The following is a 22,808-nucleotide window of genomic DNA, read 5'->3' as shown; positions in this document are numbered from 1 at the left end:
ATCACGCAGAGATGATACGGGTTATACTTATCACTTGTCTATCATGGGAGGGTTTGTTGCTGTGTTCTATTCGTCACGCACACACGTGTGGGACTTTTAGCTTCTGTATTAATATCAACATCAATAAAGTGCATTTTACCTTCTGAGAAATAAACTAGGAGACCGACTTATGGAAGTGTAGTCATTTACATGACCTTAGTATATATTTGTACAATGAATTGCATACATTACCTTGACTCCCCACCTCTCTCTCTCTCTCTCTTTCTCTCTGTCTCTGTCTGGCTGACTGTCTGTCTCTCTCTCTCTCTCTCTCTCTCTCTCTCTCTCTCTCTCTCTCTCTCTCTCTCTCTCTCTCTCTCAGCTGAATTTCACCAGGGCTGTTTAGCATTAACTACTTTTAACCTTGTGTCTCCTTGTTTTCTGTGAACATCTTGTTCATCTTGCATTTAAGCTTATATTATCTAGTATCCCATTGTTTGTTGTGGGATTTGCTTTACCTTTTGTTCGGTCACCCTTCATTTTTAAGCAACAGTTTGTTTTTTTACTGTTGTCTTGACTGCTCCGGATTCTCATATTTCCGGATTTTGCTTGCTTTATTATCTTCTGCTGTTTGTTACAATATTGCACTTCGTCCTAATGTCAACAACATCAAACACTGTTCTCCGTATAGGGCATGTAAATATTTATCATTTAGTCAACAAAGTACACGATGTCTGTGTATTGCTAAACCAGCAACCAGAGCTGGTACAGCTCTTCGGTGTAAGTGAAACGCGTCTAGATTCGCGTATCTCAGACAGCATTGTTAACATTCCGAATTATTCGGTTTTACGACGGGACAATCCACGAGTAGGCCAAACAGGCATCGCTCTTTATGTTCATCAGTCCATTGCTCGGATTGTCAAACGTAGAACTGATCTTGAAGATGAAAATGTTGAATGTATGTGGTTGGAACTAAAACATGACAAATCCTCTCCCTTGCTTATTGGCTATGTGTATCGTAACCCTGCTGAAACGTCAAGGTGGATTGATGATTTTGTTTCTTTGATGGACAGAGTGAAGGCTCGCGACGAGAATGTTGTATTACTTGGCGATTTTAACATTAATCTACTCAGGCCTCAAACAACGTGGTGCTCAACAACTGCTCTGTTTGGTCTTCATCAGCTGGTTAAAACCCCTACAAGAGAAACAAATACTTCATCAACCCTGATTGATCATATTTACACTGATAGTAAGAATATCGTTGCAAATGCGCAAGTAGTGAATTCCAGTTTTAGTGACCATCATGTTTTTTGCTCGATTTCTCTTAGATTGCCAAAATCACGTCATAAAGGCCACACAACAATCGAATACAGAAGTTTCAAGTATTTTGATGAATCTGCCTTTTTCTTTGACCTTAACCAAGCCCCATTTTATAGCGTATTCAATTGCAGTGACGCAGAGGGCGCTTGCAATATTTTTCACCATATTTTGTGTTCAATAATTGATAAACACGCACCACTACGTCAGCATAGAGTGAAACATCCCCAGCTCCCACCTTGGTTAACCTCAGACATTATCGAGGCTATGGCGATGCGTGATTATTTTAAAGAGCGCAACATGAAAACAGAGTATAAACTGCAAAAAAATAAAGTTTTAGACACAGTGAGACAAGCAAAGGCAGAATATTTTAATAAACTGATTTCTGAAAAAAGGGATACAGCTACAATCTGGCGAGCAGTGAATGAAATTCTTGATAAATCTAGGAAGGGATCAACCAATACTCATTCACAAATATCTCCAAATGATTTTAACAAACACTTCATTTCGCTAGCAGACAACCTAAAATCTTGTCTCAATCACAATGATTCCCTTGATACGGATGATTGTTTTGAAAAATTAAAAACATTCTGTGGACAAAAGTTGACTCAAACTGACACGTTTTCTATTCCTCCAATCTCAGTGCACGAGGTAGGAAAACTGGTAGAACAAATGGCGAATAAGAAGTCAATGGGTCCAGACAAGATTCCAGTCAAGTTGCTAAAACTTGCTTTACCTTACATTGTCGATTCCCTAACTTATGTTTATAACCTAAGCATACAACAAAACGTGTTCCCTTCTATTTTAAAGTGTGCAAAGGTACTACCACTTCCAAAAAATAAGGATCTTACAGACCCAAACAACTTTAGACCTATTTCCCTCTTACCTATTCTAAACCCTTAGAAAAGCACATACAAAAACACCTACTGGCATATATGGAACAAAGGAATCTGTTTCATCCTTTTCAGTCTGGATTCCGCTCTGAGCATTCCTGCCACGCCGCCTTAAGCTCTTTATGCGAGACTTGGCTGTCAGCAATAAACAAAGCAGAAATAACGGGAGCGTTGTTTTTGGACTTTAAGAAAGCCTTTGACCCAGTAGATCACTCACTTCTACTAAAGAAATTAAACTGCTATTTAAAAGACGACTCAGCCTGTGCCTTTTTTGAATCGTATCTTTCAAAACGGAAACAGTATGTATCCATTAACTGTAAAACTTCGTCAAACGAGTTTGTCAGGAGTGGTGTCCCTCAAGGGTCTGTATTAGGACCTATCTTGTTCTGTATTTATATAAATGATTTACCCCTTCATGTGTCCGATGAAAAAGTTAGATGTGAGTTCTTCGCGGATGACTCTTCTGTTCACACCAGTCAAAAATCTTTGGAATCCGTCAACTCTTCTCTTCAAACAAGTGTGGATGAAATCACTGAGTGGTGCGTTTCTAATGCAATGATCATTCATCCGATTAAAACAAAGAGTATGGTGATAACCACGAGACAAAAACACCAATTAAGTCCTTTACAACTACAACTGTCAGTTGGTTCAACTCAAGTGCAGCAAGTTAGGGAACATAGATTATTGGGTGTTACCATTGATCAAGAGTTGAAATGGCAAACTCATTTGAGTAATATTTGCAAACTAGTATAACAAAATTTGTACCTGTTATCAAAATTAAGGCATTACGCAGATTCTGCAGCACTCAAAATGTTCTATTACGCCCACATAATGCCTCATATAAACTTCGCATCGACACTTTGGGATAACTGCAGTGATGTTCATTTAAAAAGACTCAATTCCCTGCATCGCCGAGCTGCAAAACTTATTCTGCATGATTTGAATAGGTCCACGGATGACAAACTAAAGCTCTTGAATTTCCTCCCCTTGAAAGATCAGTTGACGTTAAACAAGGCTGTGTTCATGTATAAAATTCTAAAGGACGACTGTCCTAAAATTAATATTGGCAATCACATTTCAAACATGCCACAAAAAGATATGGGTCCCAAAAAATCATCCCTCCTATACCTCGCATAGACCTCTACAAATCGAGCTTAGCCTTCTCGGGAGCGTTTCTCTGGAACTCCTTCCCCCAACAGATAAGAAATGCAACTTCAGTGAAAATGTTTAAGAGACAGTCACGTTCACACATCATTCGTGAATGAAATGTCTTGTTCGATTGTTATTTTGTTAAACATTTTGCACTGGTGTTAACGATTGTGTAGCTGATCGGAGCAACTTTATTCCCAAATGAAAGGTATAACTATGTCAATGTAATTTTGTAATTTTTGAGTTCTCCTTATGTAATTCCTTAAATGCACATTGTGTTGCATTCCATACAATGTATTTCTGTATTTTATATGATTGAATTTATATCTGTAATGTGCGTCTGTCTTTATGTGTTGTATAAAGGACAGGTTGGAAGAATAGGCTTTGCCTAAAACCTTTATCCTTTTGTAATAAAGTTCTGAGTTCTGAGTTCTGAGTTCTGAGTTCTCTCTCTCTCTCTCTCTCTCTCTCTCTCTCTCTCTTACTCATGTGTTTTCCCCGCAATCAATGTCGCTTTCGACACACACGCACATACAAACACGCACGCACGCACGTACGCACGCACGCACGCACACACACACACACACACTTTTTTCTTTCGTTTCAAATGTGTTTTATTCGCCATAATCACCGATCGACGATAATAACACACACGATCGCGAACGACAGGAACTTCGAAATGGGGCAGGCTGGCTGACATCACCTGTTGGATGAAGCAAAGATTAATAAGGTTATTTCATTTCTCGTTAAGTAATAATGTCAACATTCAAAGAAACAAATAAAAAACAAAACACACCCACAACATGACTTAAGACAGAAAACTGTTCTTACAACAGCAGTTTGATTTGTTCTACACAAGTTTTTTCCTACCATACTTCATTCTCTCTTTAATTTAAAAGCTGTCAGAAAGCAACAAAAATACAACCAATTTGTTAAATTCTGAAGACAAAACAAATTCCAAAGACGGATGCTACACCAAAAACACAAAATGAGTAAATTACAAACATGGCATATTTCTTCCTATTTGGGGAAACGGTTGATACATGTAGTAGTGTTCAGCACTAACTGATTACAATCAAGCAGTTGCCAAAAGTATTAGTCATTCCTAGCACAAAGATTGGTTTCCACATTTCTTGATTTGATTTGATTGTTGTTGCTTTTTGGGTCCAGCGGACCATGTAGGCCAAATCAGGACCCCACACATTTCTTCAACTAAAGATGAACAGGGAACACTTTTAATTTGGCCTCCTACAGCACTTGCTCCACAGGTGTTTTGTTTTTCAAATGCACACAGAAACTGCCCTTTATTTTGGCCTTCTATAGCAGTGGGTCGACAGCATGTAAAATGCACACAGAAACTGCCCTTTATTTTGGCCTTCTATAGCAGTGGGTCGACAGCATGTAAAATGCACACAGAAACTGCCCTTTATTTTGGCCTTATGTAACAGTGGGTCGACAGCATGTAAAATGCACACAGAAACTGCCCTTTATTTTGGCCTTATGTAACAGTGGGTCGACAGCATGTAAAATGCACACAGAAACTGCCCTTTATTTTGGCCTTATGTAACAGTGGGTCGACAGCATGTAAAATGCACACAGAAACTGCCCTTTATTTTGGCCTTATGTAACAGTGGGTCGACAGCATGTAAAATGCACACAGAAACTGCCCTTTATTTTGGCCTTATGTAACAGTGGGTCGACAGCATGTAAAATGCACACAGAAACTGCCCTTTACCTCGGCCTTATGTAACAGTGGGTCGACAGCATGTAAAATGCACACAGAAACTGCCCTTTATTTTGGCCTTATGTAACAGTGGGTCGACAGCATGTAAAATGCACACAGAAACTGCCCTTTATTTTGGCCTTATGTAACAGTGGGTCGACAGCATGTAAAATGCACACAGAAACTGCCCTTTATTTTGGCCTTCTATAGCAGTGGGTCGACAGCATGTAAAATGCACACAGAAACTGCCCTTCACCTTGGCCTTATGTAACAGTGGGTCGACAGCATGTAAAATGCACACAGAAACTGCCCTTTATTTTGGCCTTATGTAACAGTGGGTCGACAGCATGTAAAATGCACACAGAAACTGCCCTTTATTTTGGCCTTATGTAACAGTGGGTCGACAGCATGTAAAATGCACACAGAAACTGCCCTTTATTTTGGCCTTATGTAACAGTGGGTCGACAGCATGTAAAATGCACACAGAAACTGCCCTTTATTTTGGCCTTATGTAACAGTGGGTCGACAGCATGTAAAATGCACACAGAAACTGCCCTTTATTTTGGCCTTCTCTAGCAGTGGGTCGACAGCATGTAAAATGCACACAGAAACTGCCCTTTATTTTGGCCTTATGTAACAGTGGGTCGACAGCATGTAAAATGCACACAGAAACTGCCCTTTATTTTGGCCTTATGTAACAGTGGGTCGACAGCATGTAAAATGCACACAGAAACTGCCCTTTATTTTGGCCTTATGTAACAGTGGGTCGACAGCATGTAAAATGCACACAGAAACTGCCCTTTATTTTGGCCATATGTAACAGTGGGTCGACAGCATGTAAAATGCACACAGAAACTGCCCTTTATTTTGGCCTTATGTAACAGTGGGTCGACAGCATGTAAAATGCACACAGAAACTGCCCTTTATTTTGGCCTTCTATAGCAGTGGGTCGACAGCATGTAAAATGCACACAGAAACTGCCCTTTATTTTGGCCTTATGTAACAGTGGGTCGACAGCATGTAAAATGCACACAGAAACTGCCCTTTATTTTGGCCTTATGTAACAGTGGGTCGACAGCATGTAAAATGCACACAGAAACTGCCCTTTATTTTGGCCTTATGTAACAGTGGGTCGACAGCATGTAAAATGCACACAGAAACTGCCCTTTATTTTGGCCTTATGTAACAGTGGGTTGACAGCATGTAAAATGCACACAGAAACTGCCCTTTATTTTGGCCTTATGTAACAGTGGGTCAACAGCATGTAAAATGCACACAGAAACTGCCCTTTACCTCGGCCTTATGTAACAGTGGGTCGACAGCATGTAAAATGCACACAGAAACTGCCCTTCACCTTGGCCTTATGTAACAGTGGGTCGACAGCATGTAAAATGCACACAGAAACTGCCCTTTATTTTGGCCTTATGTAACAGTGGGTCGACAGCATGTAAAATGCACACAGAAACTGCCCTTTATTTTGGCCTTATGTAACAGTGGGTCGACAGCATGTAAAATGCACACAGAAACTGCCCTTTATTTTGGCCTTATGTAACAGTGGGTCGACAGCATGTAAAATGTACACAGAAACTGCCCTTTATCTTGGCCTTATGTAACAGTGGGTCGACAGCATGTAAAATGCACACAGAAACTGCCCTGTATTTTGGCCTTATGTAACAGTGGGTCGACAGCATGTAAAATGCACACAGAAACTGCCCTTTACCTCGGCCTTATGTAACAGTGGGTCGACAGCATGTAAAATGCACACAGAAACTGCCCTTTATTTTGGCCTTATGTAACAGTGGGTCGACAGCATGTAAAATGCACACAGAAACTGCCCTTTATTTTGGCCTTCTCTAGCAGTGGGTCGACAGCATGTAAAATGCACACAGAAACTGCCCTTTATTTTGGCCTTATGTAACAGTGGGTCGACAGCATGTAAAATGCACACAGAAACTGCCCTTTATTTTGGCCTTATGTAACAGTGGGTCGACAGCATGTAAAATGCACACAGAAACTGCCCTTTATTTTGGCCTTATGTAACAGTGGGTCGACAGCATGTAAAATGCACACAGAAACTGCCCTTTATTTTGGCCTTATGTAACAGTGGGTCGACAGCATGTAAAATGCACACAGAAACTGCCCTTTATTTTAGCCTTATGTAACAGTGGGTCGACAGCATGTAAAATGCACACAGAAACTGCCCTTTATTTTGGCCTTCTATAGCAGTGGGTCGACAGCATGTAAAATGCACACAGAAACTGCCCTTTATTTTGGCCTTATGTAACAGTGGGTCGACAGCATGTAAAATGCACACAGAAACTGCCCTTTATTTTGGCCTTATGTAACAGTGGGTCGACAGCATGTAAAATGCACACAGAAACTGCCCTTTATTTTGGCCTTATGTAACAGTGGGTCGACAGCATGTAAAATGCACACAGAAACTGCCCTTTATTTTGGCCTTATGTAACAGTGGGTTGACAGCATGTAAAATGCACACAGAAACTGCCCTTTATTTTGGCCTTATGTAACAGTGGGTCAACAGCATGTAAAATGCACACAGAAACTGCCCTTTACCTCGGCCTTATGTAACAGTGGGTCGACAGCATGTAAAATGCACACAGAAACTGCCCTTCACCTTGGCCTTATGTAACAGTGGGTCGACAGCATGTAAAATGCACACAGAAACTGCCCTTTATTTTGGCCTTATGTAACAGTGGGTCGACAGCATGTAAAATGCACACAGAAACTGCCCTTTATTTTGGCCTTATGTAACAGTGGGTCGACAGCATGTAAAATGCACACAGAAACTGCCCTTTATTTTGGCCTTATGTAACAGTGGGTCGACAGCATGTAAAATGTACACAGAAACTGCCCTTTATCTTGGCCTTATGTAACAGTGGGTCGACAGCATGTAAAATGCACACAGAAACTGCCCTGTATTTTGGCCTTATGTAACAGTGGGTCGACAGCATGTAAAATGCACACAGAAACTGCCCTTTACCTCGGCCTTATGTAACAGTGGGTCGACAGCATGTAAAATGCACACAGAAACTGCCCTTCACCTTGGCCTAATGTAACAGTGGGTCGACAGCATGTAAAATGCACACAGAAACTGCCCTTCACCTTGGCCTTATGTAACAGTGGGTCGACAGCATGTAAAATGCACACAGAAACTGCCCTTTACCTCGGCCTTATGTAACAGTGGGTCGACAGCATGTAAAATGCACACAGAAACTGCCCTTTACCTCGGCCTTATGTAACAGTGGGTCGACAGCATGTAAAATGCACACAGAAACTGCCCTTCACCTTGGCCTTATGTAACAGTGGGTCGACAGCATGTAAAATGCACACAGAAACTGCCCTTCACCTTGGCCTTATGTAACAGTGGGTCGACAGCATGTAAAATGCACACAGAAACTGCCCTTTACCTCGGCCTTATGTAACAGTGGGTCGACAGCATGTAAAATGCACACAGAAACTGCCCTTTACCTCGGCCTTATGTAACAGTGGGTCGACAGCATGTAAAATGCACACAGAAACTGCCCTTTATTTTGGCCTTATGTAACAGTGGGTCGACAGCATGTAAAATGCACACAGAAACTGCCCTTCACCTTGGCCTTATGTAACAGTGGGTCGACAGCATGTAAAATGCACACAGAAACTGCCCTTCAACTTGGCCTTATGTAACAGTGGGTCGACAGCATGTAAAATGCACACAGAAACTGCCCTTTATTTTGGCCTTATGTAACAGTGGGTCGACAGCATGTAAAATGCACACAGAAACTGCCCTTTACCTCGGCCTTATGTAACAGTGGGTCGACAGCATGTAAAATGCACACAGAAACTGCCCTTTATTTTGGCCTTATGTAACAGTGGGTCGACAGCATGTAAAATGCACACAGAAACTGCCCTTCACCTTGGCCTTATGTAACAGTGGGTCGACAGCATGTAAAATGCACACAGAAACTGCCCTTCACCTCGGCCTTATGTAACAGTGGGTCGACAGCATGTAAAATGCACACAGAAACTGCCCTTCACCTTGGCCTTATGTAACAGTGGGTCGACAGCATGTAAAATGCACACAGAAACTGCCCTTTATTTTGGCCTTATGTAACAGTGGGTCGACAGCATGTAAAATGCACACAGAAACTGCCCTTTACCTCGGCCTTATGTAACAGTGGGTCGACAGCATGTAAAATGCACACAGAACTGCCCTTTATTTTGGCCTTATGTAACAGTGGGTCGACAGCATGTAAAATGCACACAGAAACTGCCCTTCACCTTGGCCTTATGTAACAGTGGGTCGACAGCATGTAAAATGCACACAGAAACTGCCCTTCACCTTGGCCTTATGTAACAGTGGGTCGACAGCATGTAAAATGCACACAGAAACTGCCCTTTACCTCGGCCTTATGTAACAGTGGGTCGACAGCATGTAAAATGCACACAGAAACTGCCCTTTACCTCGGCCTTATGTAACAGTGGGTCGACAGCATGTAAAATGCACACAGAAACTGCCCTTTATTTTGGCCTTATGTAACAGTGGGTCGACAACATGTAAAATGCACACAGAAACTGCCCTTCACCTTGGCCTTATGTAACAGTGGGTCGACAGCATGTAAAATGCACACAGAAACTGCCCTTCACCTTGGCCTTATGTAACAGTGGGTCGACAGCATGTAAAATGCACACAGAAACTGCCCTTTATTTTGGCCTTTTGTAACAGTGGGTCGACAGCATGTAAAATGCACACAAAAACTGCCCTTTACCTCGGCCTTATGTAACAGTGGGTCGACAGCATGTAAAATGCACACAGAAACTGCCCTTTATTTTGGCCTTATGTAACAGTGGGTCGACAGCATGTAAAATGCACACAGAAACTGCCCTTTATTTTGGCCTTATGTAACAGTGGGTCGACAGCATGTAAAATGCACACAGAAACTGCCCTTTATTTTGGCCTTATGTAACAGTGGGTCGACAGCATGTAAAATGCACACAGAAACTGCCCTTTATTTTGGCCTTATGTAACAGTGGGTCGACAGCATGTAAAATGCACACAGAAACTGCCCTTTATTTTGGCCGTATGTAACAGTGGGTCAACAGCATGTAAAATGCACACAGAAACTGCCCTTTACCTCGGCCTTATGTAACAGTGGGTCGACAGCATGTAAAATGCACACAGAAACTGCCCTTCACCTTGGCCTTATGTAACAGTGGGTCGACAGCATGTAAAATGCACACAAAAACTGCCTTTTATTTTGGCCTTATGTAACAGTGGGTCGACAGCATGTAAAATGCACACAGAAACTGCCCTTTATTTTGGCCTTATGTAACAGTGGGTCGACAGCATGTAAAATGCACACAGAAACTGCCCTTTATTTTGGCCTTATGTAACAGTGGGTCGACAGCATGTAAAATGCACACAGAAACTGCCCTTTATCTTGGCCATATGTAACAGTGGGTCGACAGCATGTAAAATGCACACAGAAACTGCCCTGTATTTTGGCCTTATGTAACAGTGGGTCGACAGCATGTAAAATGCACACAGAAACTGCCCTTTACCTCGGCCTTATGTAACAGTGGGTCGACAGCATGTAAAATGCACACAGAAACTGCCCTTCACCTTGGCCTTATGTAACAGTGGGTCGACAGCATGTAAAATGCACACAGAAACTGCCCTTCACCTTGGCCTTATGTAACAGTGGGTCGACAGCATGTAAAATGCACACAGAAACTGCCCTTTACCTCGGCCTTATGTAACAGTGGGTCGACAGCATGTAAAATGCACACAGAAACTGCCCTTGACCTCGGCCTTATGTAACAGTGGGTCGACAGCATGTAAAATGCACACAGAAACTGCCCTTCACCTTGGCCTTATGTAACAGTGGGTCGACAGCATGTAAAATGCACACAGAAACTGCCCTTTATTTTGGCCTTATGTAACAGTGGGTCAACAGCATGTAAAATGCACACAGAAACTGCCCTTTACCTCGGCCTTATGTAACAGTGGGTCGACAGCATGTAAAATGCACACAGAAACTGCCCTTTACCTCGGCCTTATGTAACAGTGGGTCGACAGCATGTAAAATGCACACAGAAACTGCCCTTTATTTTGGCCTTATGTAACAGTGGGTCGACAGCATGTAAAATGCACACAGAAACTGCCCTTCACCTTGGCCTTATGTAACAGTGGGTCGACAGCATGTAAAATGCACACAGAAACTGCCCTTCACCTTGGCCTTATGTAACAGTGGGTCGACAGCATGTAAAATGCACACAGAAACTGCCCTTTATTTTGGCCTTATGTAACAGTGGGTCGACAGCATGTAAAATGCACACAGAAACTGCCCTTTACCTCGGCCTTATGTAACAGTGGGTCGACAGCATGTAAAATGCACACAGAAACTGCCCTTTATTTTGGCCTTATGTAACAGTGGGTCGACAGCATGTAAAATGCACACAGAAACTGCCCTTCACCTTGGCCTTATGTAACAGTGGGTCGACAGCATGTAAAATGCACACAGAAACTGCCCTTCACCTCGGCCTTATGTAACAGTGGGTCGACAGCATGTAAAATGCACACAGAAACTGCCCTTCACCTTGGCCTTATGTAACAGTGGGTCAACAGCATGTAAAATGCACACAGAAACTGCCCTTTATTTTGGCCTTATGTAACAGTGGGTCGACAGCATGTAAAATGCACACAGAAACTGCCCTTTACCTCGGCCTTATGTAACAGTGGGTCGACAGCATGTAAAATGCACACAGAACTGCCCTTTATTTTGGCCTTATGTAACAGTGGGTCGACAGCATGTAAAATGCACACAGAAACTGCCCTTCACCTTGGCCTTATGTAACAGTGGGTCGACAGCATGTAAAATGCACACAGAAACTGCCCTTCACCTTGGCCTTATGTAACAGTGGGTCGACAGCATGTAAAATGCACACAGAAACTGCCCTTTACCTCGGCCTTATGTAACAGTGGGTCGACAGCATGTAAAATGCACACAGAAACTGCCCTTTACCTCGGCCTTATGTAACAGTGGGTCGACAGCATGTAAAATGCACACAGAAACTGCCCTTTATTTTGGCCTTATGTAACAGTGGGTCGACAGCATGTAAAATGCACACAGAAACTGCCCTTCACCTTGGCCTTATGTAACAGTGGGTCGACAGCATGTAAAATGCACACAGAAACTGCCCTTCACCTTGGCCTTATGTAACAGTGGGTCGACAGCATGTAAAATGCACACAGAAACTGCCCTTTATTTTGGCCTTTTGTAACAGTGGGTCGACAGCATGTAAAATGCACACAAAAACTGCCCTTTACCTCGGCCTTATGTAACAGTGGGTCGACAGCATGTAAAATGCACACAGAAACTGCCCTTTATTTTGGCCTTATGTAACAGTGGGTCGACAGCATGTAAAATGCACACAGAAACTGCCCTTCACCTTGGCCTTATGTAACAGTGGGTCGACAGCATGTAAAATGCACACAGAAACTGCCCTTCACCTCGGCCTTATGTAACAGTGGGTCGACAGCATGTAAAATGCACACAGAAACTGCCCTTTATTTTGGCCTTATGTAACAGTGGGTCGACAGCATGTAAAATGCACACAGAAACTGCCCTTCACCTTGGCCTTATGTAACAGTGGGTCGACAGCATGTAAAATGCACACAGAAACTGCCCTTCACCTTGGCCTTATGTAACAGTGGGTCGACAGCATGTAAAATGCACACAGAAACTGCCCTTTACCTCGGCCTTATGTAACAGTGGGTCGACAGCATGTAAAATGCACACAGAAACTGCCCTTTATTTTGGCCTTATGTAACAGTGGGTCGACAGCATGTAAAATGCACACAGAAACTGCCCTTCACCTTGGCCTTATGTAACAGTGGGTCGACAGCATGTAAAATGCACACAGAAACTGCCCTTTATTTTGGCCTTATGTAACAGTGGGTCGACAGCATGTAAAATGCACACAGAAACTGCCCTTTACCTCGGCCTTATGTAACAGTGGGTCGACAGCATGTAAAATGCACACAGAAACTGCCCTTTACCTTGGCCTTATGTAACAGTGGGTCGACAGCATGTAAAATGCACACAGAAACTGCCCTTTATTTTGGCCTTATGTAACAGTGGGTCGACAGCATGTAAAATGCACACAGAAACTTTACCTCAACACTGCGAAGTCAGCACGCAGTGTGTGTGGAGCGGGCACCAGCAGGCGTCACGTCACATCACATCATCACCACCATCATCCAGCTCCATGTCCATGTCACTCCCCCCTCCACCCTCCTCCCGCTGCTGCTGCTGTCTGACCTTGAACAATCATGGACATATTTCATCATGGCTGGCAGAAAAAAAAACCTGCATGGATACATCTGAACATGATTGAAAAGTCCTGGAAACATTTTGAATTATCTTAAGTCGCCTGCATCATTTACAAACAAACAAACAGCAATAAGAAAACAACAAATCACAGAAAAACTAATTAAAAAATGCCCTAACCCTAACCCTAATCAAACAGTCACACAAACAAGCAAAACAAGTGACAACCTGGGTTTTAAGTACTTATGAAAAACTTATTTTCTCTGATGCTAATTGGGTTGGAAAATACAATGGATGCCGAAGAAATCTTTCCTATCATTAACCGTGGCTTCCCTTTCTTTCCTAGATCTTGTCATTACACTTCGAGGTAAGAACTGTTCAATAGTTAAAAATACAATAGTTAAATTAACTTCATTTAGCAGCAAAAACAAGTCCAACCGGCAGCAGAAGCAGCAACAACAACAACGTGCTCCAAACTGTGCAGGGCCGGACCCAGGGGGGGGGGGGGGGGGGGGGGGTCCAGGGGTTCCAGGGGTTCCGGAACCCCACCCCTGGAAAAAGCATGTACCTCGCTTTGAGTGGTTTTTTTTTTTTTTTTAGATACATTTTGTGTGTGTCTCTAACAAATTTTATTCAATGTGAAATCCGATGAGAAAAAGGTACCCCCCCCCCCCCCACCTTCGCTGATTTGCCCCCCCCAAAAAGGAGGACCCCCCCCCCCCCCCCCTTACAACTCATTTGGTCCGGCCCTGCTGTGTGATGCTCGTTAACCCGGTGAGCGTCATACCTTAGCATGATGTCCACGAGACGTTGGACGCTGTACGTCCCATTGATGCCACAGAAAGGAAGGGTTCCCCCTCGCTCACGGTCGCCATGCACCAGTGGTTTGTGTGGATGATGTCACAGAGAGGAAGGGTTCCACCTCGCTCACGGTCGCCATGCACCAGTGGTTTGTGTGGATGATGTCACAGAGAGGAAAGGTTCCACCTCGCTCACGGTCGCCATGCACCAGTGGTTTGTGTGGATTATGTCACAGAGAGGAAGGGTTCCACCTCGCTCACGGTCGCCATGCACCAGTGGTTTGTGTGGATTATGTCACAGAGAGGAAGGGTTCCACCTCGCTCACGGTCGCCATGCACCAGTGGTTTGTGTGGATGATGTCACAGAGAGGAAAGGTTCCACCTCGCTCACGGTCGCCATGCACCAGTGGTTTGTGACGATGCTGTCACCCAGTCACCTGCAACAATAACAGAAACCAGGAAATGAACCAACAGGTTAACCGTGTTGGCAATCAGTGGTTATACACGCCAGTTACGTTTCGTGTTGACACTCCTGTTGTTTCTGAAGACAGAGAAGAGTTCGACACACCTGTTGGAAACCCCCGGGGTGCGGCGGTGCAGGGGGATGGGGGGGGGGGGGGGGTGCCTTGGAGGCCTGGTTGCTATATTCGTGAAGACAATGTTGAAAGATTCACAGGGTGAGAGAAGAAAATGTTTTACGCACTCACGGCAAAGGCATTAGGGGCATGTTACACGGGAAAACCCGGCTTTGTATAAAAAATAAAATATAAAAATGCAAGGGGGGGGGGGGGGGGTGTAGACAGCTGGTTGCCGGCTGCTAGAGGAAACCTGAAATGGGCTAGGGACCGGGTTGGGTCGTCTTAGTACGTCAGTGCTGAAATGGTTACTTTATGGGCTGTTGGCCGAACGGACACCGCGGATTCATATTTTTGCATGCATGTATTCGTGTTTTCAAGGCCTGAGGGTTTCGCTGTGACCCTGCGATCTTTATCGTGCGCATGCGTGCACACGGGGGTGTTCGGACACAGAGGAGAGTCTGCGCCGAACTTGGGGGTTGAACCCACGCTGATAGAAAGAACCGGTGTAGGATCCGGTCCGGTCCCCCTCTGAAGTAGTCCCCCGGGGGACCAATTCGTGGCAAAAACTGCTCTATAATGATCCCCCCTTAGACATCCAGCCTCGTTTTCGACTGGTCCCCCTGGGCGATTTTGATCCCCCCTCGCATCCAAAATAGGCCCCCTCTCGAACTGGTCCCCTTCTTTTCTAACCAATGTAGAGCTATGTCAGTATTTATTTTTAACTTTATTGTTACAAAACTTTATAGAGGGTAAGTGCCATTTTTCAAATAGTTCAACACGTTGTCATACAGAGTGTCGTCCATGATGATAGTCAATGAAAAACTAAGACTGGCTGACGGAATGAATTGTCGTGTACTTATAATTATAGGCATGTTTGACACGAGTCCCCCCACCTGGCGCACTTACCTTGATCGTGGTGTGGGGGCTTGCGTGCCTTGACAACCTCCGGAGCTATGTCGGCGGGGACCTCGTATCCCTGGTAGGTCCAACCATGCCGAACAGATCCGCGTGAGGTAGAGGCCAGACTAAAATGTGTACCCTGGTCCTCCAGGTTGGGGGTTCAGCTTAGGGCCAACAACTCTAACTGGTAAAACCGAGTGAGTTACAGAAACAGCGACAAAGGAAAACAGTCGCTGCCCTACACGCCACCAGGCGTGAAAGGCAGTAAGTAAGTAAGTTGACACGAGTCACGTGACGTGTCAAGAAGCGTGGCGACCGTTTTCTCATCCCACAAAAAAACAAGTCGCGTAAGGCGAAATTACTACATTTAGTCAAGCTGTGGAACTCACAGAATGAAACTGAACGTAGTCCGCCGCTAGTGCAAAAGGCAGCGAAAGTGACGAGCCTGTTTGGCGCGGCAGCGGTTGCGCTGTGCTTCATAGCACGCTTCAAGTTACTGTACCTCTCTTCGTTTTAACTTTCTGAGCGTGTTTTTAATCCAAACATATCATATCTATATGTTTTTTGAATCAGGAACCGACAAGGAATAAGATGAAATAGTTTTTAAATCGATTTCGGAAATTTAATTTTGATCATAATTTTTATATTTTTAATTTTCAGAGCTTGTTTTTAATCCAAATATAACATATGTATATGTTTTTGGAATCAGAAAATGACGAGGAATAAGATGAAATTGTTTTTGGATCGTTTAATAAAAAATAATTGTAATTACAAGTTTCCGATTTTTAATGACCAAACTCACTCATTAGTTTTTAAGCCACCAAGCTGAAATGCAATACTGAAGTCCGGGCTTCGTCGAACATTACTTGACCAAAATTTCAACCAATTTGGTTAAAAAATGAGGGCGTGACAGTGCCGCCTCAACTTTCACGAACAGCCGGATATGACGTCATCAAAGACATTTATCAAAAAAATGAAAAAAACGTATGGGGATATCATACCCAGGAACTCTCATGTCAAATTTCATAAAGATCGGTCCAGTAGTTTGGTCTGAATCGCTCTACACGCACGCACGCACACACACACACACACACACACACACACACACACACACACACACACACACATACACACAAACACACATACACCACGACCCTCGTCTCGATTCCCCCTCTATGTTAAAACATTTAGTCATAACTTGACTAAATGTAAAAATCGAAAACGATGACCAAAAAAACGACTCGTTTTGTATCTTGATCAAGTCGTGTGTTTCTTTGCGTTAGTAGCCATCCCAAGCAAAATCCTCTCCAACAGCGGTAGATTTCCCACCCTGTCTGCATTGCAAACAAGCACATAAATACACGCGCGCATTGAAAAACCAGTACGTGCATGAAACAAGTCGTTCGTGTCTCTAATCTATTAATATTTTCAATTACAGTTTAAGCCGGGTTAACTCGTCGGCAAAACACGACTATGCTTTTACCCTGCGCTCTTTTTACATGATGGGTAAATCTCGTGTTCGTGGGAGGACAAAGGAATAGCCAGACGCTCGAGAACGTGCACAAAAGATCGTTGATGCGGGAAGAGCAAATTGTGGCGGAGATGTTTGAAGTGCTTCTGTGAACACACGTTTCAATTACACTGCCCTGACTCTCTTACCACACTGTGTTAAGAAAATTTTCTTCATTAATTAGAAACAAGTCGCGTAAGGCGAAAATACAATATTTAGTCAAGTAGCTGTCGAACTCACAGAATGAAACTGAACGCAATGCAATTTTTCAGCAAGACCGTATACTCGTAGCATCGTCAGTCCACCGCTCATGGCAAAGGCAGTGAAATTGACAAGAAGAGCGGGGTAGTAGTTGCGCTAAGAAGGATAGCACGCGTTTCTGTACCTCTCTTTGTTTTAACTTTCTGAGCGTGTTTTTAATCCAAACATATCATATCTATATGTTTTTGGAATCAGGAACCGACAAGGAATAAGATGAAAGTGTTTTTAAATTGATTTCGACAATTTAATTTTGATAATAATTTTTATATATTTAATTTTCAGAGCTTGTTTTTAATCCGAATATAACATATTTATATGTTTTTGGAATCAGCAAATGATGGAGAATAAGATAAACGTAAATTTGAATCGTTTTATAAAATTTTTTTTTTTACAATTTTCAGATTTTTAATGACCAAAGTCATGAATTAATTTTTAAGCCACCAAGCTGAAATGCGATACCGAAGTCCGGGCTTCGTCGAAGATTACTTGACCAAAATTTCAACCAATTTGGTTAAAAAATGAGGGCGTGACAGTGCCGCCTCAACTTTCACGAAAAGCCGGATATGACGTCATCAAAGACATTTATCAAAAAAATGAAAAAAACGTTCGGGGATTTCATACCCAGGAACTCTCATGTCAAATTTCATAAAGATCGGTCCAGTAGTTTAGTCTGAATCGCTCTACACACACACACACACACACACACACACACACACACACACACACACACACACACACGCACAGACACACATACACCACGACCCTCGTTTCGATTCCCCCTCGATGTTAAAATATTTTGTCAAAACTTGACTTAATATAAAAAACACAGTAACACCAAAATTTTCTTCCCGACGCTTCCGTCATCTGCTTATTATTATTATTATTATTATTATTATTATTATTATTATTTAAGTTATTGAGACATCCCAGTGCACTAAGGGATTTATAGAGCAAATCGAGAAAATTCATTATTGAACGAAGCGCATAGCGCTGAGTTCAATAATTATTTTCGAGATTTGCTCTATAAATCCCTTAGTGCACTGGGATTGTTTCAATAACGATATTGTCAGTACCGCCATAGAAAAAAGAAGATTCCTAACGCACATTTTGCAATGCGCATTTGAATAGGCATAACTGTGTGGTCAGGTCGTGCACAGTAAAGATCTACTTTTGTGTGGGGTGTCTCAAGTGTGTCGTGCTTTCGTCACACGCATTTTAATTTCTGTTGGTAAATTCCAGTGTAGCGTTGATCTGAACAGTGATGATCTTTCAGAGAGACCTCATTTGAACTCGGAGAAAGGCTCTTCATTATTTGCGATTCGAAACCTCCAGTCGAGCTTCGACGGATTGACTATGCGGAGTGACTCCCCTTGAATTGACTCAAAGCGGGACTCGACGGTTCGCACATTTTCAAAACAAATGTGGCATATTTCTCGTGTTCTATCTTCACTCATCGGGGAGTCTGATACTAAATATGAACGGTAAGAATGCTCTGAACCCTACACGTATTATATTCCCATCGTTTTTTCGTTCACATTTGCCCAACATGTTAATTTGCTGAGCGGGGTTAATGTCGTCTGCTAGGCTACCTGCCAACCTGGGCAATGGAACGACTGCAGTCTGCACTGAGTCTGTACGCATAAGGCAGGCTGCTAATAAATCTTATATATGGTAAGAACGTTCTGAACCTTACACGTTTTCGATTACGATTGTTCTTGCTTTGAAATAATAATTCTGAAACCATTCATTTACTGAACTGATGTAGTCGTATTTCTGTGTTGTCTGCTACAGAGTCGATCGAGTCAGTCTTCCAAACTGGTCTTGCTGGTACGTTATCGGAATAACACTTGTGTTTTCTGTTAGCCGCTGGGAATTGTATACTAACTCATCATTTGGTAATGTGGATGATAAGCTACATGCCACTAACACGGCATATGAGAAGAATCTATGCAAGTCGGCGAAAATTAGATGAAACACAGCGGCTTCTATTTTTTTAGATCACTGGCACTGGCACAGGCACATGCAATCTGTCAGAAAAAAAAACCCCACTTCTGCTTTAATTGAGAAGCAGGGAATTTATGGTCATTTGGTATTGTGGAGAATATAAGCTACATGTCATTAATTAATTCTGAGGATGAGAGCACAGTCTTGCTTAGGCAAAGGGCGCAAGAATACGCTCTGTGGAAAAGTTAGCGCACTCCAAGAGTGCGCTAACAGTTTTAGCGCATCGCCATTAGCCAATCAACTGGTTCACATCAGTCATGTGACACCAGTACTTACTGACAATTATTATTATTATTATTATTATTATTATTATTATTATTATTTATTATTATTATTATTGTTGAATTGTTTCTTGTATTGTTTTTGCTCTCCCTCACCCCTCAACTCCCTTTTCTGTACATAGTCTGATTTCTTTTTGTTTTAGTTCCTTTTATTTGGTGTTGAATGAAATGTGTTTTTATTGTGTTTTTTAATTTTCCATGTACCCTCACGGGGTTTTATTGGAATAAAACTTGCCTTGCCTTGCCTTGCCTTGCCTTGCCTTGCTTCAGGGGAAATTCAAAGAGGTTGGTGAAGCTATTTATCTCTATAAATGAAGTATTACGAAGTGTTGCACATCGAGATAGGTCAGGTTAGTTCTGTTAGTGTCTATACTTAATGCCAATGGGTTTTTCGGGTTTGTATTTCGCGTATTTTACCCGTGAATCGGCCGAATGACGGACCCGTCGCTGCACAGCTGCAAAGTTTGTCGCTTCGAGCGCAAAATCGTGAGGAAAACGCGTCTTGTAAGTAATGCTAATACATTCTACCAAAACCTAAACATGTCTGCACCAATCCTGCCAAGTGTCGTAGTTGTAGTCCCCCGCAAACAGCTGTAATCGTAAGAAGAATGTGATCATTCCTGCAGATTTGTGTGTCGTGCACCCGATTTGACCGAATTTTAGCGTGTCGTACACCCGCTGTGACGTTTTTCACGTCGTGACGTCCACCCGATGCTCACGTTCTGTGTCGTCTCTCCGATCGTGCACTTACCTTTTGCACATTAAAAAAACCGAAAGTATCTTACTCTAAAGGAAACACACAAATAATATTTCAATCTACGGAGGTGAAGATACATACCTTCTCGCGTAGACAATAATAACAATAACAACACTTTAATGTCCATTATAATGTTACAATAACAACACTTTAATGTCCATTATAATGTTACAATAACAACACTTTAATGTCCATTATAATGTTACAATAACAACACTTTAATGTCCATTATAATGTTACAATAACAACACTTTAATGTCTATTATAATGTTAGAATAACAACACTTTAATGTCCATTATAATGTTACAATAACAACACTATATTGTCCATTATAATGTTACAATAACAACACTATATTGTCCATTATAATGTTACAATAACAACATTAAAACTTTAATGTCCATTATAATGTTACAATAACGACACTTTAATGTCCATTATAATGTTACAATAACAACACTTTAATGTCCATTATAATGTTACAATAACAACACTTTAATGTCCATTATGATTATTAATTATTTATAATATGCTGACTGTTAGCAAATGATAACAAGACATGTCGAGAAAAAAGATATCAAGCATGAGCCTTTTAGGCGAATGCTGATATCGTTTGTGAGACATGTCTGTTATCATTTGCTAACAGTCAGCATATTAGAAATAACGGTTTTATTACCGTTTAATTCGACCAAAAGAAATTTCGAAGCAACCCCGTGTATTAGACAGAACAGCCGCAATGGGAACTTGTTTCTACCTGATTATGCCTGTCAGTCAAAGAATTCTCGTGACCTGAGTCAGCCAATCAGAGTAACACACCTCACGTGATGAATATTCACAGGTCAAATGCCTTTGACACACAACAATCTCACAAGATAAACCATGTTGAACATGCGTTTTGGTTGCTTCGCTTTTTCTCGTTGAACAGAGAGCGACAGATTTAGAACCGACTCCAGACGGATGGGAAATGACGTAAAGATATATTTGATGTAAAGCGAGTGGCGCAATTTCACTTGATTTTTTCGAACTTTGATCGTTTAGATTTCAAGTGAGCGGTCGGCATTGCACACTCAGACAATGGGCGGTGCCTTGCTGTTCCGTTACGCACCCACCGACAAAACTCGCTTTTCGGTATTTTTTTATTTTTAGATAAAGAGAGTATTACCTGACAGCATTTGAAGTGTCATTCTTTAGAATAAATCACGCTGATATTGTTGAATTACATTTTTTACTTTGTCTTGTTAATTTTTAGCGTGATAAACAAAAAGGGTCCCTGCCTGAACGTTATAACATTTAGAGGGTCACCTAGAATCCGTCCTGATTGGTCAAAAAGCCATATGGGGCACTGAATTGGTAATAATGTCCATTAACATGTTACATTAAACATGGAAAATGTTCTTCTGGACCAAGTAGTAGAGCACCACGGAACCCACCAGGCCTGACGTGGGATAGCAATACTCTACAGCCTGGCTGCTTTGTGTACCCAGTGGCACTCTCTGGCTCAATGAATGTGGTAACTTACACATGAGAAACTAATACAACACAAAGTGCCCATTTCGCACAGAAAGCAGTCAGGCTGTTTAAAAAAAAAAAATTCTTCAGACTGTTGATGTTTGGTATGTGTCCAAGGGGAAGGGTGTCCTGGTCCAGTGTAAAGCCTCAACAGAGCTGTGGCGGTGTGCACGGTCCTTTACACAGGAAGGACGGTATCTTCAATACAACGCTTCCTGGAACTATGGAAATATGTATCTCTCAATGATTGTGGGACAGGAAAGGGAACCGAGGCAGACCGTGGGGAGTTGTGGAGGAAGGGGGTGGGGGTATTGAGGGGGGCGGGGTGAGGGTAGGGGGCCGGGACCCCATCATTAAGAAGACCAGGAGAACAAACAGGCGCGGGAGCAGAAAAACCCAAATGTTAGGTTGACACGCATTTTCGAGGAACCAATTCCAAGAAACACGTTTACAAGGGAAACGCAAGCAGTACCCTCCTCCTCCTCTTTATCATCCCGACGTCCATCAACATTTGGGACTAATAAGGGATGGATGGGCAACACTCGTCCGTTAACTCATTTCTTTGCTCTCACCCCCCCCCCCCCTCCTTCATTCGCTTTCCTGGTAAAGTCAAAAGTTCCACTTTTCTGATCGCAATACTCATCCAGTGCCAAGTTAACGGTTATTTGTTCAAACCATTGTCATTGAGGACGTCACCGCGTTTTGTTACGAATGAAGTGGGTGTTTCCTGTGTGTCCGTTTTGTTCAAACACCGATAGTGCCTGTGATTACATTATTATTATTATTATTATGAACATTTGTGCGCCTAATCTA

At 42.5% G+C, this 22,808-nt stretch overlaps 1 protein-coding gene across 11 annotated transcripts in view; it reads right to left on the bottom strand.

Moving 5' to 3' along the window:
• Positions 1-3,933: 3,933 nt before the first annotated feature.
• Positions 3,934-22,808, bottom strand: part of LOC138951901 (uncharacterized) — a 125,124-nt gene continuing 106,249 nt past the window's right edge. For all 11 annotated transcript variants that reach the window (XR_011451253.1, XR_011451252.1, XR_011451255.1 and 8 more), the window contains 3 exons: positions 14,182-14,631; positions 13,241-13,385; positions 3,934-4,041 (listed from right to left, as the gene is read on the bottom strand). The gene's annotated coding sequence lies outside the window, so the exon portion shown is untranslated. The remainder of the gene's footprint in view (positions 4,042-13,240; positions 13,386-14,181; positions 14,632-22,808) is intronic.

Source organism: Littorina saxatilis, linkage group LG17 (genome assembly GCF_037325665.1).
Source record: "Littorina saxatilis isolate snail1 linkage group LG17, US_GU_Lsax_2.0, whole genome shotgun sequence".
NCBI lineage: Eukaryota > Metazoa > Mollusca > Gastropoda > Littorinimorpha > Littorinidae > Littorina > Littorina saxatilis.
The sequence above is the reverse complement of the archived record's forward strand: the minus strand, read 5'-3'. Positions and strand labels throughout refer to the sequence as shown.